The sequence below is a fragment of the Peromyscus californicus genome, unplaced genomic scaffold (assembly GCF_007827085.1).
Source record: "Peromyscus californicus insignis strain IS unplaced genomic scaffold, ASM782708v3 Scaffold_6__1_contigs__length_162567912, whole genome shotgun sequence".
Classification (NCBI taxonomy): domain Eukaryota; kingdom Metazoa; phylum Chordata; class Mammalia; order Rodentia; family Cricetidae; genus Peromyscus; species Peromyscus californicus.
Window position 1 is genome coordinate 116,922,224 of NW_026294584.1, and position 15,490 is coordinate 116,937,713.

Below are 15,490 nucleotides of genomic sequence, written 5' to 3' on the forward strand. Positions count from 1 at the left end.
AAGACACAGAAAATTAAGGATTGGAAGACACTTGTCTCTAAAGGGCACAACATTCTAAGGAAAGCATTATACTTGACATTGATAAATGACTCTGGGGGAGTTCCCAGGTCACAATCAAGGAAGAGAATACCAAGATAGAACTTGGTGGTTGTGTTAAATTGAAGAGACTGAGTAGAACACAGGGAGACCAATGATGTTTGATTGGCAGAGGAGCAAGAGCCCAAGAGTTCCATACAGGGATTGTGGTCCTGAGAACTGCACAAGATCTCATAAGAATTCAGTAAGAACTGGTAGATGCCTAAATGTATGGGAGGAAACTTACAGAAACAGGAGAAACCGTTACTGGAGGACCACGAGGAAACGGTTCACAGTACACAGACAAGGCTGAAGCCTGTCTGTCTTATGGTCAGACATAACAGAATCATTGTACATAGGATATTGGGTAGAATACTCAGAGAGTAATAATTAGCCACCAATAAACATGGCTCCAGTCTTTTGTAAAAACTCTGAAAAGACAAAGCAAATAAACAACAAAAAAATCAAATCAAAACAACAACAACAACAAAAAAACAAACTAATCTCAAATAACTAAACCACAGACCAAAGGAAGACTTTGGAAGTTTACAGGGACATTAAAGGACCTAGGATTAAATAACATAGTGTTCACAATTTATAGCCTTGGATAAACAATTGTCATGCATGAAAGGACATTGGAAAATAACACAATGATGAGAACAAAGCTTCAAATGATTGAAGTTGCATCAACAGACATTCAAATTAGCAGACATGGACCCTAAATCAGTTATACTAAGGACTATGATACATTTCAATACTTCTCTTCCCCAAATTAAAAATCCAGCCAACCCTTGTGGTGCATGCACAGAATCCAAGCATTTTGAAAGCTGATGCAGGAGGATTATAAGATCAAAGCAAGTATAGGCTGCGTGGTGAGTTCCAGTTCAGCTTTGGCCACAGAGTAAGGCCCCATCCAAAACAGCAACAAACCTATACATGAATAACTTGAAAATACAGATAAAATTACTTTTTAATTGACAAAGTTATTCTCAAAGTCATGTAAGTATTACTATATGAACTTAGAATTGTCAAAACAATTCTAAGAGAAGAAAAACAAAAGTGGGGAACTAAAGACGTTCTAAATGTCCCTCAAATTTGTAATACTTGGGGTATTAAAGTATGAGCATCAACTAAAGCAATAGAACAGTGGAAAAGAATGGAGATTTCAGAAATGCATCCGTGAATACAAAGGCAACTACTTTTCTTTTTTAATTTAATTTAATTTTATTTTACAATATAATTTAATTCTACATATCAACCACGGATTCCCTTGTTCTCCCCCCTCCCGCCCCCTCCCCTTTCCCCCAACCCACCCCCCATTCCCATCTCCTCCAGGGCAAAGACTCCCCCAAGGATTGAGATCAACCTAGTAGACTCAGTCTAGGCAGGACCAGGCAACTACTTTTCTACAAAAGAGGAAGAATAATAATTATTCAACAGACAACACTGGAATACTTGTTAACCTTGTACAAATATTCATCATTGCCATATACAAACATGAACTTGAAATGAATGTAGAAGTCAATATGAAACATGATAAATATGAAGCATAATAAACTAAATATTTAACATCTACAAAATATATGAAAGGAAAATCTTTATGATTCTGGGTTAAAGAAACATTCCTTTAGTATAATAATAATTTTTTAAAAGTATAACAGGACTGCAGAGGTGACTAATGTGGAGGGTGCCTGTTGCTTTGGCAGAGGGTGTGAATTTGGTTCTCAGCACTCATTATATGGCTCACAACCACATGTAATTTCAGCTCCAGGGTACCCAGCATCCTCCTTTGGTTTCCATGGGAATCGGTACGCATTTGGCATATATTCATATACACATACACATAAGTTAAAATAAAAAATGTATAACTCACTAAGAAAAAAATATCCAAGTGACAAATCAAAATTTTGAAGGTGTTTTTAAGAAACAAAAATGAAATGATGAGCCACAGACTAAAAGAAAAAATATTTACAAAGAATATATCTGGTAAACGATATCCAGAATGTACACCAATCCCTTGCTATCCTCTCAGGAATTGGTTTCAGACCCCCACCCAGGGTCATCAACATCCAAGCATACTCCAGTCTTTTAAGTAAAATAGTGTAGAATTTGCATACAAACCACACAGAGTCTGCATGATTTAAATCATCCTTCCATCACTTATAAAATATAATCCAATGTAAATGTTATGCAAATTATTGTTCCACGCTATTAGTGAGGAAATAATGACAAGAAAGTCTGTACATGCTCAGAACAGGTACATTTTTATAATGTATTTTTGATCTGATGTTAGTAGTATCCTCAAATCCAAAACCTGAGGATACATACAGCCAACTGCATAAATATTTTTGACTGTTTTTCTCACATAAAACAAAAAACTGATTCAAAATGGGTAAAAAGCAAGAACATACCATTAGCAACAACAAAATATGTAGATGCAGATTATATTCAATGCCTTTAATTATAGTCAAAACATGAAAGCAATCCTCACCTTTCATCAAGAGTCAGGAGATGATAAACACATAGACACACGCACACAGATAGTGTGAGCCACCATGTGGGCACTGGGAATCAAACCTGGGTCCTTTGCAAGAGCAATGAAGTATTCTTAATCACTGAGCAATCTTCTCAAGCTCCCATAGATAAATCTTAAAGACATAAAGCTAGGCAAAAGATGACAGATAGCATTGTATATTTCTACATATACAAGGCTCTAGAATAGTCAGAGAGATAGGAAGCAGAATTGAAGGTTGTAGGATTAAGGAGATGGAGGATGTTAGAAATTACTCTTTAATGACTACAAAACTTTATAAAGAAGATGAGCAAAGTTCTTCGAGGGATGGTGGTGATGGCCGGATGACATGAAGAAGGCTCTCAATGCCAATACAATGCACACTTACAAATGGATAAGATAACGATTACATGCTATATGTATTTTCCAAGACAAAAAAGAGAATAGAGTATATACTAAATGGTTATATTCACACAGATTTTTAAAAGTTCAAACCACATTATATTTTAACTTAAAATTTTAGCCAACATAAAATAAAATAAATTGTACATAATCCTTTGAGATTTGTACATTTAATGTTTAAATCAGGGGAAATGTACCTATTACTTGAATTATTCATACATATTTATGATGAAAACATTCAAACTCCTTTTCTCTATTTTTAAAAAATATATACAGTACATTATAACTACCTACTTCATTTATTACTGTGCAAAAGAACACACGATTTTTTTTACTCTTACCTAGTTACAATCTAATATCTTTGATTAACTTTTAAACGAGTTTATATTGATATAAATCACATCAGTGGTTACCTGGGCATTTGCCAGAAAGAAATATGGAAGGAAAAGTTTTCTATAGTGTATAAGAAATCTTTTAAAGGCAATGGTTGTATTGCTTGTCTTGAAGGTGGCAATGTCTTTATGAGTATAAACCTATGCTCAAACTTCCACAGTTGCACATTTTAAGTATATAAAGCTTATTATACATCAATCATGTTCAGCAGAACTGCCAAAAATTGATTAAGAATGAATAGACTTTGAATCAAAGACTAAATGAAAGTACTAAACCCATATAACTCAGAAGAAAGCATGGCAAATGTTTCCTGACAAGGTCAATCCTCGTGACTCAAATTCGACAAAGAATTCTTAAGTATGACACAAAAAATGATAAGTAAAAAATAGTTAGACAACTTTAAAATCATAGTATTCATGTTTCAAAGGAGAGCATCAAAAATGTGAAAAAATTACCCACAGAAAGGAAGAATGCATTTGTGAATCATATAACCTATAAACCACTTATTTTCAGAGTATGTGAAGAACTTTTGCCACTTAATAACAGAAAATGATACACCAGTTATCAAATAATCAAAGATCTGAATAGACATTTTTTATGAAGAAATGAAATTCATTAATAAGCAAATGAATAAATATCAAGCATCATTAGCAATCAGGAGATCAAAATCAAAGCCACAATGAGATACCTCATCATACCCATGAGGATGGTAAGATAAAAAATTTGTCAGAATGTAGGGGATTCAGAACTCAAAGACATTGCCTGTGACTGTGCAATGATGTAGTGCAAATCCTAATTGGTCTTAATAATAAAAACTCGAAGCCAGATATTGGGGTAAATGCTGAAAGATCAGAGAGACAAAGGAGCAAGCCACAGCCACCTCTTTGAGCTCCTGTCTCCACCTCACCTTATCACTTCCTCTTTCCTCCTCCCAAGTGCTGGGATTAGAGGTGTATGCCACCACTGCTGGGCTTCTAGTGGCTAGTTCAATACTCTGATCTCCAGGCAAACTTTATTTGTTAGAGCGCAAACAAAATATCACCAAACAACATTTTCATAGAATTATGAAAAGAAGTTGTAAATGTAAACTTTTGAATACCATCTGACCATTCCCCAACTGAAGAACTGTGGTTTTAAAGTTGAGTTGACCTCTGACTCAACATTTCCATTCCTAATTATACAAGTGAAATGTCAACAATCTGTACATGAATGTATATATATATATATATATATGTATATATATATGTATATATATATAATCATGAGCAGCTCAAGCATGAACTTGCAAAAACCCATCAATGAACAAGTGAACTATGGTATACTCTAATAGATACCATTCAACCATAGAAAGCAATGTATTGACATGTGCTAAAATATGGGTAAATCTTGGAAGTATCCAATCACAAGAAACCACATATTATGGTTTAAACTATGCAAAACCACAAGAACATGGGACTCTATAGAGATATGAAGCAGATGAATGGTTACTGAGCACAGGGTTTTAGGGAGTGATTGCTTAGGCATGTGGAAGTCCATTTCAAGGAGATGAACAGGTCCTAAAAAATGACTATAGTGTTGGCTGCCAATATCTGTAATTATACTAAAAATCATTGAGTTTAAATTGGTAGATTGTGCCTGAAGATATGGTTTAGTGAGTAAAGTCATTTGCTGCTGAACCCAATGACTTGAGTTTGATCTCTGGGACCCACACGTTGGTGGGAGAGACCCTATTTCTGCAAGTTGTCCTCTGACCTTTACACACATACACCATGCATGTGTGCCCTCCATGTACTAAGTAAATGTAATAAAAAAAATGAAAATAAATGAATGGATGAATATTATAGCATGTGAATTACACTCAGTAAAACCACCTTTAAAATAGTAAGTAAAATTGTATGTCGATAAAGTCACAATGAAGTTTGATTTGTCTCTTTCTCTGTCTCTGCAATAGAGGATTGTGACTGGAGTTTAATAAGTTGGGGTGCTTTATTTGTGCTACCATACACCCCTCCAATCTCACCTGCTCAAAACAATAAAGACTAGGTTTTGCATACATGCATACCACTAGCTTGTTGTCCTGTCACCTCCATTCTAGGACGGCTAAATGAAGCTTATGAATCAAATGAAATGAAACTAAATAAACATCCCACAGAGGGAAAAAGAATTCTGAAGTGTCTCTCTGGAATTAGTTCTCTTTCTTCTGCTGTAGCTGGGACATAAAATCATCACATAGTCTTTATCAACTGTAGGAGAGCAGGAAATCCCACTGGATTTTGCTCAAAAGGGGAAGTGCTGGAAATTTTTGCTGAATTATTCCAGTAGCCATGACTGTCATTCAGTAGTGTGCTGAGAACTTTCCTATCTTTTTCATGAGTATCTATATTTACTAGAATTATCATCAACATATTATAGGAGAGCGATCTGAGCCTTGGAGTAAAGCATTTTCCTAAAGTTTAGCTAAATTGGGGTTTTAATGCTGACATGGACACAGACCCCTACATTATTGATTTCTACATAATTATTACCACCTTACAAATTATAAACAACCTTCCCTTTTGTCTGAACCAAATCTCCCATAAACTCCCAACAGGTGAAGGATAGCTATAACAGCCTCTTATTACTTTGCAACAGGCCAGTATTCTGGTCTGCAAGTTCTGTTTCTTGTCTTTCTAGTACATTGGTGATTTTCTTAGTAGCTCTGGCAAAGCCTGTAGTTCTCACTGTCACACCCACCCTGCTGAGGTATCTGGTTGCTTCACACAGAGCATCCTGGCTTCATCCCTTCTGTGTCCACTCAATGTGATTCATTTCCTAGCTGGCGAATCAAAGTTGATAAAAGTACCATGAACCACTCCAGGATCCCTGTCCCTGTTCAGACATAAACCCTTGGTGAGGAAGAGATTAGAGGAAGTGAATAAATAAGGCTCCTCTTCTGTTTCTGTGGTTATGGAAGCCTACTTCTATGTCACAGTAAGAGCTGCTGTTTTGATAACACTGTCATCACAGGAAACATTGAGGAAAACAGATCCTGGCTGGGAAAACACAGGAATACATAATTCATAGGGAGGCATCATCTCTGTAGGAGTTAAGAACAGTGAATTAGACTACTAACAAGAAGTGAGTCTAAGAAAACCAATGCTTAGTGTGGGTGTTATTCAGATGTGTTCTTTGTTGAATTAGTGCCAGCTGTTCAGCCTCAAGGCCTAGTATAGTGTTTGGCACACAGAAGACACTTAATGGTACTTTTTTAGTGTTTGAACAAATGATCAAATAGTAGGGACTAACTGGGAGCATGCTAATGTCACCAGGAGTAGAACGAACCCTACATGGATTGAAATGAAAATAAAACATAATGCTGAAGCCTATCCATGTGGACACTTCCCAAGAGTCCTCCTCAGTGGATGTCTGAAACCCTGGATATAACAGGGCTATACATATAGTATATGCCCTTTACCATAGGCCTTTGAGATTTCAGAGTATGATGTTTTGCTCTTGTTAAGTCAAGGACTTTTTTTTTTTTTTTCCTGGAACTCACTTGGTAGCCCAGGCTGGCCTCAAACTCACAGAGATTCGCCTGCCTCTGCCTCCTGAGTGCTGGGATTAAAGGCGTGCGCCACCGCCCGGCAAGTCAAGGACTTATATCACTTTACTTGAACTTTGGCTTCTTTCCTGATGACTTCTCTTGAGCCTGGATGACTTACTCTGATCACTACTCTTAGGATTTTGGGCCATGATAAAGAAGAGTAAGGATTACCTGACCACCAGAACAGTGTGTTAAATTTAGACGAGAAATCTAAAAACAAAGTTGGCTATGGAGAAGTTCACAGGAGAGTACTATATACAATGGGGATACACTGAACAAAGGGACAGAGCAGGGTGGTGAAAGATTTTGACACACTACTCAGAAGAGTGCACAATTTACAACATATCAACTACTTACTTCTTGTATTTGCCATTGAGTAACCATAGGTGACCCTGGGTAGATGGAAAAGCCTAAAGGAAACCTGCAGTGAAGCAGAATCTACTGTAGAACTTCCTGTTCGTTTGTTCCTTCTGACAACACGATGTCAGTCATTCTAATGGATAGCAGATATCTGAATAGATGATTATCAAACAAGGCAGCTGCATGGCATTATTGCCCCTCATTTGTATGATGAGAGTGGGGTGGGAGCAAAGAAGTGGAGGATTTCCCCAAATGGCATGCAAAAGAGAAGTATCTTTTTCAAGTAGGTCTCCTCAGTCTCCCCTTAACTGTAGGAACTAGTCTAATGTGATAAAAAGCTCTCCCTGGGGTGGCATCTTGAAAGGAAACAAGCTTTCTAATGCTGTGACCTTTCAGAAGTGGGATCTCAGCAGGGACCCTCAGCCTTGGCGAACACCCTCCAGCACTGTGATGAAATCTTTGAAGAGACCCAACTTTGAAGCGTGGTTCCTGAGAGCATGCATACACAATTAAGGAGGAACCACCCAAGTCTGATTTCCAAAACCCAGCTGAACTTTCACCTAGATCTCTCCTTTGATAGAAGCTGCCCACACTTCTCTGGAGACTTCTCAGAGGCAGTAAGGAGCCGCTGGAGAAGCATAACTTTTATCGGGCTGCTTGAATGGGAGTACTGCCAACAGAAAAAAAAAATAATGAGCAAAGAAAGAGAATTCTGATTGTCCTGCCAAGAGGCTTGAAGCTTCTGTGGCTTGAGGCCAGGAGATGGAAGGGAAATTAAATGACAAAATAAATAAAAAACATCTTTACTTCCCAACTTGTCTGAAGGGGCATAAAGTCACTTGCTTGTATTGTCCCAGGGCTTTCTCAGTGTTAACACTGAGAGTTGATTTTTAGCTCATTACTGTAATTTTCTTTCAAGTACTTTATTATAGTCAGACTTTAATCCATTCTCTCTCTCTCTCTCTCTCTCTCTCTCTCTCTCTCTCTCTCTCTCTCTCTTTCTCTCCCCCAACAATAAAGCAAGCATTCTGTATGGGTAGTATCTGTGTTTTTCAGTTATCTTGAAGGCATATTCCTTGACAAAGATAAAAAAGGATGACTTCAAAAGATTTTAGAATTCAGGGGATGTCACCTTTCATATAGGGAAGGAGGAGAAGTTCAGAGATGCCCTGTGTGGGGCTGTTCAGGAGAATTATAAGTAACACAACTGCTGGTGCCTAGTGCATGGGAAATAATAACAGTTTTATGATGATTATGGACTTCTTTCAAGTCTTATAATATGCTAGGCACTGGGCCGTAGGCTTCATGCACACCATCTCAATTAATTTGGGTACAGGCAGAGAAGTCTGCTTCCTGAAAATATCACATTCCTTTAAAATGTCTTCTCATGCCGCATGCAATTCGGAAGTTACATTATGGCTTTCAGATGTTAGTTATTAGTGTGGTGTTCATATTGCCAGGTAATATTTTAGTGTACCCACCCAGGTGTTTTTCATTCCCAGTTACTTCCTATTATCCTCTGGTGTTTTCTGTGCAAGTAAGACTGGGAAGTGTCTATTACTTCATAGAAAGGCTAGTGCAGTGGGGAAGCAGAGAACGGGACCTTAGAGTTCCAAAGCCCTGCAGAGCTGGTGACACAATCAACATATGTGGGGGAACAGTGATGATATGCTGTGTCATTTCTACTCTAGACAAGCAGTATCTTTCCACCTGACCCACAGAACTGGCCTTGCCCTTGATCTCCAAGGATGGAACAATGGAAAACACAGGTGAGTTTTGAAGGATGCAACACTTTAGAAGTACTATATACGCCTTATCCCTGCTCTACTCTAGAGAATACCACATTGTCTTAGGGCTTTGAATGATCTCACAGTTTCTTTTGGGAGTTGGGAGTGGAGTTGGCCACTGGAGTCATTGAAAGGGATAGGTACTAGGCATCATCAGGAACCTCCTTCAAGTTTTACCTGGATCAAGAAGGTGAAAGTTTCCCTCATTTATGAGTGCCATGACAGTAGTGAATTGACTAGAGTCTGTGGGAAAAGGAAGGGCAGTCATGAAATAAGACCTCTGTATTAGTTACTTCCTATTGCTCTAATAAAACATCATGACCAGCCAGGCAATGGTGGTGCATGCCTTTAATCCCAGCACTTGGGAGGCAGAGGCAGGAGGATCTTTGTGAGTTAAGGCCAGCCTGATCTACAGAGTTAGTTCCAGGACAACAAGGGCTATTACACAGAGAAACCCTATCTCAAAAAATCAAAATAGAACAAAACAAACAAACAAAAAACCCCAACACCATGACCAAGGCAACTTATAAAAGTAAGAGTTTATTTGAACTCATGGTTCCAGAGGGTGAGAGTCCATGATGGCAGAATGAAGGCATAGTGAGAAGAGCAGGAAGCTGGGAGCTCATATGTTGAAAAGCAACCAAGAAGGAGAGAGAGAGAGAGAGAGAGAGAGAGAGAGAGAGAGAGAGAGAGAGAGAGAGCACTTGGAATGGTATGAGGTTTGCAAACCTAAGGTCCACACCCAATGACGTATTTCTAGCAGCAAGGCCACACTTCCTCAACCTCCCAAACAGTGTCGCCAGTTGGAGATAAAATATTCAAATGCCTGAAACTGTGGGGAACATCTCATTCAAACCAACACACTCATGTGGATGCTTCAGTCCAAATCAGCACAGGTATGTGACCATGTCCTGACTTCATTCGTTGTCATGTCATTCTTCCCACCCCCAAATAAAGGAACAAGCCAGGGGATTGGGGATTAGATGGTAACATGATTGAAATGACCTCAATTAATTAAACTTAATTCTGCTTCCCATAAGAGACTTCAAAAGGGTCATTGAGCTGAACCATGTAGACATAAGAGGAGCTTCCTTCCCATCACCCAAGTTGGTAACTTTAGATACACCCTGGAGGTTGTTTCTGGTTTTCCACTCTGTGTCAGTGCTCAGGGATGCTGTGTAAGAAAGGTTTTGAGAAAATATCCATCAACTCCTCAGGGACTTTGGGCTAGATGTTATTTTTCTGAGTTTATGTTCTCTCACATATTGAATGAGAGAATTGGGCTTAACAAAATTCTATGGGATCATGTTGAGACCTGTATAGAAGAGCAGAGGGAAGCAAAACAGAGTCCTCCTTCCTCAATTTTCTCAACCTCAACTTTCATATTTGATCGTTCAACTTTAGACTGTTTTGATTGTTGTTTTCTTTAGCTATTGGATCTATAGCAGCAGTCATATATTTTCTCATTCCTGTCATATTTTTACCATATAGTCTGAGTTAGTATATGCCTGTGTATACTCTAGACATTCACACATTGAAGGTTTGGTGCCCATTGCAGGAGATGGTGGAGTCTTTAACTAGTGAGAAGTCTTTATGCCATTGAGAGACACATACTTAAAGGGGATTATGAGACCCTGGCCTCCACTTTGTTATCCTGTTTCCTGGCCATAGGAGAGGTGTTTATTTTCATTGTACACTCTTCCTCTGATATCAAACAACCCCCAGAGACCTCATGGAATGAACTCACGAAAGCATGGATCAGAACCTCTAAAACCACAAGCCAAGTTAAATCTGACTCTGTAAGATGATTATCTCAAGTGTCTGTTGTAGTGACTGAAGGGTGATGAAAAAGACCATCTCTGACATGTTATGACTTCACTTTTCTCTTTATCAGTAATTCTCTGTCCCAAGATCTCTATACATCCTTAGCTATCAGGACTGGTTCCATTTCCATATACGGAACTTAAAAACCATTTAATTAGTTAATTGTCTTCTAAGGTTCTCTCTACCTTCTGTAAACTAGGAATGTATTATTGGTTAGATTGTGACCATCCCAGAAAGACAAAAAGAGCCAGAAAGGCAAAAAGATCGGCTGAAATCCAAGTCTTCAATAATTCAGGGTGTGACCTTATATGGAGTTAGGTCTGCTGCAGCAATAATTGCTTCAGATGAGGCAGTTGGGGAGTAGGTTGGTTCCCACTATGCTGCCTTTATGAAAATTTAGACATAGAAAGACAGAGATACATAGCCTAGTCCTCTCATGACCAAAGCAGAGATTGGAATAATGAGCTGTCAGGCAAGGAATATCAAGCAATGTCACTATTCCTCCCAAAGCTAGGAGAAGGTAAGACAAATTCCCTTACAGGCTGCAGGCAGTATGGCTTTGATGATAGCTGGAGTTCAGATTTCCAGCCTCCAATTTCGTGAAGTGGTACCTTATTGTTGCTTAAGCCAACCAATATGTGGCACTTTGTTATGGCAACCGTAGGTAACAATTGCAGAAGAGAAACAGGAAATAGGAAGTGGAGCTACAGTAATTCTGTCACCTGTTCCTGGGTGAACAGCAAGTGTTGTAACATGCACCTTATTCACTTTTATTTGATTTATTTTTTTGCTTTCCCTGTATCTATTTGATCTCTTTTTTCTTTTTTTTTTTTACATTTTTTATAGCACATAACATACTACAAGATAGGTTGCCAGAAGATTGAAGTCATTTCAGTATTGGGTGTGCATGTGTGTGTTTTTAAATTTTCTTTTTAACACAAGACAATTCCAATAGAAAGTAGCATATGCAAGTATGAGCATTTCCACACACAATCAAAGATTGTCATTCTCAAGACATATTTTGCAGCTGGGCCCTGGAGCAGGGCTCAGAATTTGATCAGCTCTTGCTAACTTAGCTACTATTTCTGGAGGGTTTCTGTTTGGCAATATCACACATTTGATGGCTGCCCTGTAGAGATACAACAAGCATAAATTCTAGGCTAGAAGGTTCTACTCTGGAAAGCCCAAGTACCAGAGGCAGGAAAATAGCAGCAAGAGAACAAAAGCACCATTGTTCTGAGACAGTGCTGAGCTTATTCTCTCATGTGGATTATTTATATGGCAAGGCAGATGGAGGCCCCATTTTTAGGATCTGCATAACTCTACTTTAGGCTTGCTAAGTACATGCTTACCTCAGCCCAGCACTCAAGTGGGCTTTGATGCTTTACTTAGATTTATTTATTCATCATCACAGCTACACCTCTCCACCTGCAATCAGAAAATATTTACTGAACACCTGCAATGTGGGAGACTCAGTGTGCCAAAGATACAGCAGTAAATAAAATGGAAAAATCCCCACCTTCATAGATTATGTATTGATGGGGGAATGAGACAACATGTAAAACAAATGAAAATATATTTGAAAGGAAACGACAGCTGTGAAAAAGAAGTGATGTCAGTGGAAGGAATGGGAAGTGCCCAAGGGAAATGCACAACCGCGGATTTAAACAGGGCAAGCAGGGAAGGCTACTGAGCACGAAACATAGTGAATGAATAAGACTTGATATTTTCATAGTAGAGTTGAAATAGTAATGAACCCGGAATTGAAAAATCTGGGTTCAGTTCTTAGGGAGTGAATTCTGTCCTCAGACTTAGGTGCTGAAATCCTGACCTTCAGATTCTTAGAGTGTGACTCTATTTTGACATTGTGCCTTTACAAAAATGACATATGGAAAAAGCCCTTAATGTAGAGCTCTAGTACAGTCTGACAATAAGGAGAAGAGGCAGCGTGGATGTGTAAACAGACAGTGGGGAACAGTTGACTATGAGACAAGGAGAGTGGCCCCAGGACACCATCTTGCGCACAGTACCTGTGAGTCTTCCAGCCTCTGGAACCATGAAAAAGGAATATCTGGGCTTTAAGCCACCTAGCCTGTGCTGTTAGTTATGCCAGTCTGAGCAGAGAGAGACAACTCTGAACTCAGACACTTGCAAGTTGTGTGTTCTCAAGAGTTTTTGGCCTTTGTCCTTGGCCAGTCTGCAGAACCAACATGGCTGACCTCACAGAAGACTGGAGCACTGCTGGTAAGTCATTGACACCTGGTTGACAGGAGGGGAGAAGGTCTTGTTTCTTCAGACTTCACCAGCCCTGTCTTTTGCTGTGTGTGTCTGACCCCACTCTTGAACTTTGCTCTCCAAATGCAGCAGCTACCCTGACCTCTACACTGGGAATTTGACCTTTCAAACCTAAATATGTCCCACATGGTACCCATCAGCTCTTCCTCTCCAACACCATTGCATCCACACAACCTTTCCCAGATCTACCGTCCAGCACTCTGGTTTCCAGACTAAAAAAATACAGCCGTCTTTTCCTTTTCGTCTCTCTTCTCAAACATTATTCTAGAATATCTGGAGATCCTAATGGTAGTGTTTTCAAAAACAATGCCCAGACTGTAGTTGTTTCTGGCCACCTCAGTCACTCAGACCTCAATCAAACAGATTCCTCTGACCTGGCTCTTGCAGCACAGCCCTAGTAGGTCCCCCAGATGAGTCCATTCCCCCTTATGGCCTGCTTTATCAGCAGCCAGGGATAACATTTCTACCTGTGTGTAGCTTCCTCAGCCCAAAGCCTCCAACCACGCACAACTGATGCTCTCTCCTCTTCTCTACCGTATAGCTGTCCCTTTCTTCTGCCTGCCTCTGCAGTCCTGGCACAACCAAGGGGGCGGGGGAGTTAATCTCCTCCTTACTTAGAGCAAATGCATTTTCCTTTAGTCTAATTTGGATGGCTTTCACTTATTTCCACAAAATCATGTTTAAAATATTTGACAATGACACAGATTGGCTTTATGAATCACAATAAATATTTCTTAACTTTATCTTTGCTATATAAAGTGCTTATTTGGAAGATTAGATTTTTTTTTTCAGGATTGAAAAGGAAAGAACATTAAGAATAGATAAGCAGGCAATTATTGGATTATGAGGAACCTTCTGAGTTTCTATTAGCTACTCCTTCACAGTGAGCCATCTCTGGCATTACCTATAATTTCCCTACAATTTGGATCAGGGTCTGAGTATATTAACTATTTCAGCATTACACTCTGGTGATATCTTCCTGTTTATAATAATCTCCATTCCGTTGCTCTCTAGCCCTTGTTTTCTACAGACACAGTCTGTGAACAATGCTTCAAACATCTGACCTGTCTGTCCCCTCAGCCATTGCATTAATTTTCTCATTATTAGAAAATGGTTTTTGATGCAATTACTACTGCCTATTTCAATTTTTCCATGAAACATGTCTTATACCTATGCAAAGCATCCTGTAAGTACCTATGTAAGCATAAGCCCAATCACATGACTTCCAAGTTTACTATGCTAATATGCACTCCAGATCTTCCAGAGCATCTTCAAGTTAATGCTGCACTTGTGCAACCTCTGCCCATTGACACACATCTGGAAAACCTATCCCCCCAAAAGCACTTGGCTTGTTTGTTAGGAATCCAGAGTCAATAGTCAGAAACAGTAATCAGCTCATCCTCTTGTAAAATAGCAAAATAATCATTTGTTTGAGCACTTTTGTGATCTCAAATATGGATCAATCATCTATCTTCCAAACCTTTAAAAACATGCAGCTTCCTGATTGGGTGTCAAGGGAAAGGTCTCAGGGCTCATAAATAGCTGTTGACATAACTTCTGCATTGCATTTTCCTACTAAATAAGACTTGCTATATTTAACACACTTTAATTAATGCTGAGCCTCAGATGTCACTGTGTTCAAAGCAGTTCAATATTCCAGAACTGTTTAATAAAACTTGATCCGATGTATTTTCACTACAGCCATCATATGACTGGGTCTTGCATGTTTCAAGTTTATGTCAGTAGCTTCTCACGCTGATTGTCTGTTTCTCCCATTTTTCACCTGCATTCTCTATCCTTTGTCTTTATGACTTTATCTTTGCTCCTTGGCAATTGGAACCTACAGGCAGATGCTCATGCCAGGTAAATTGATACACATTTGTGTACATTTTCAATTCTGCAGTATGAGAATGAAGATTGGTCATTTGCTACAAGATAAAAATCCAATCCCATTTATACAAAATAGTAACCTCTTATCTTTAAGATACTTTATAATTTTCAAAGCACACACATACATATTAGCTCAGTGCGGTGTAATAATTGAAGTTATAATTTGGGCTCATGGAAGAAGCAAGTCTGGAGAGTGATCCAGAATGATCTCTTTCTAATACCTTGACATGGGGGAAGTGAATTTTGTTTTTCTGTGCCTTGTAAAAACAAAGAAATAATGCATTGTGAGGTTGCTTTGAGAGAAATGATATAATACAGAATGCTTCAACTGCTGGACATGGTAGGAAATGCCTACTACCCCAGTACTCT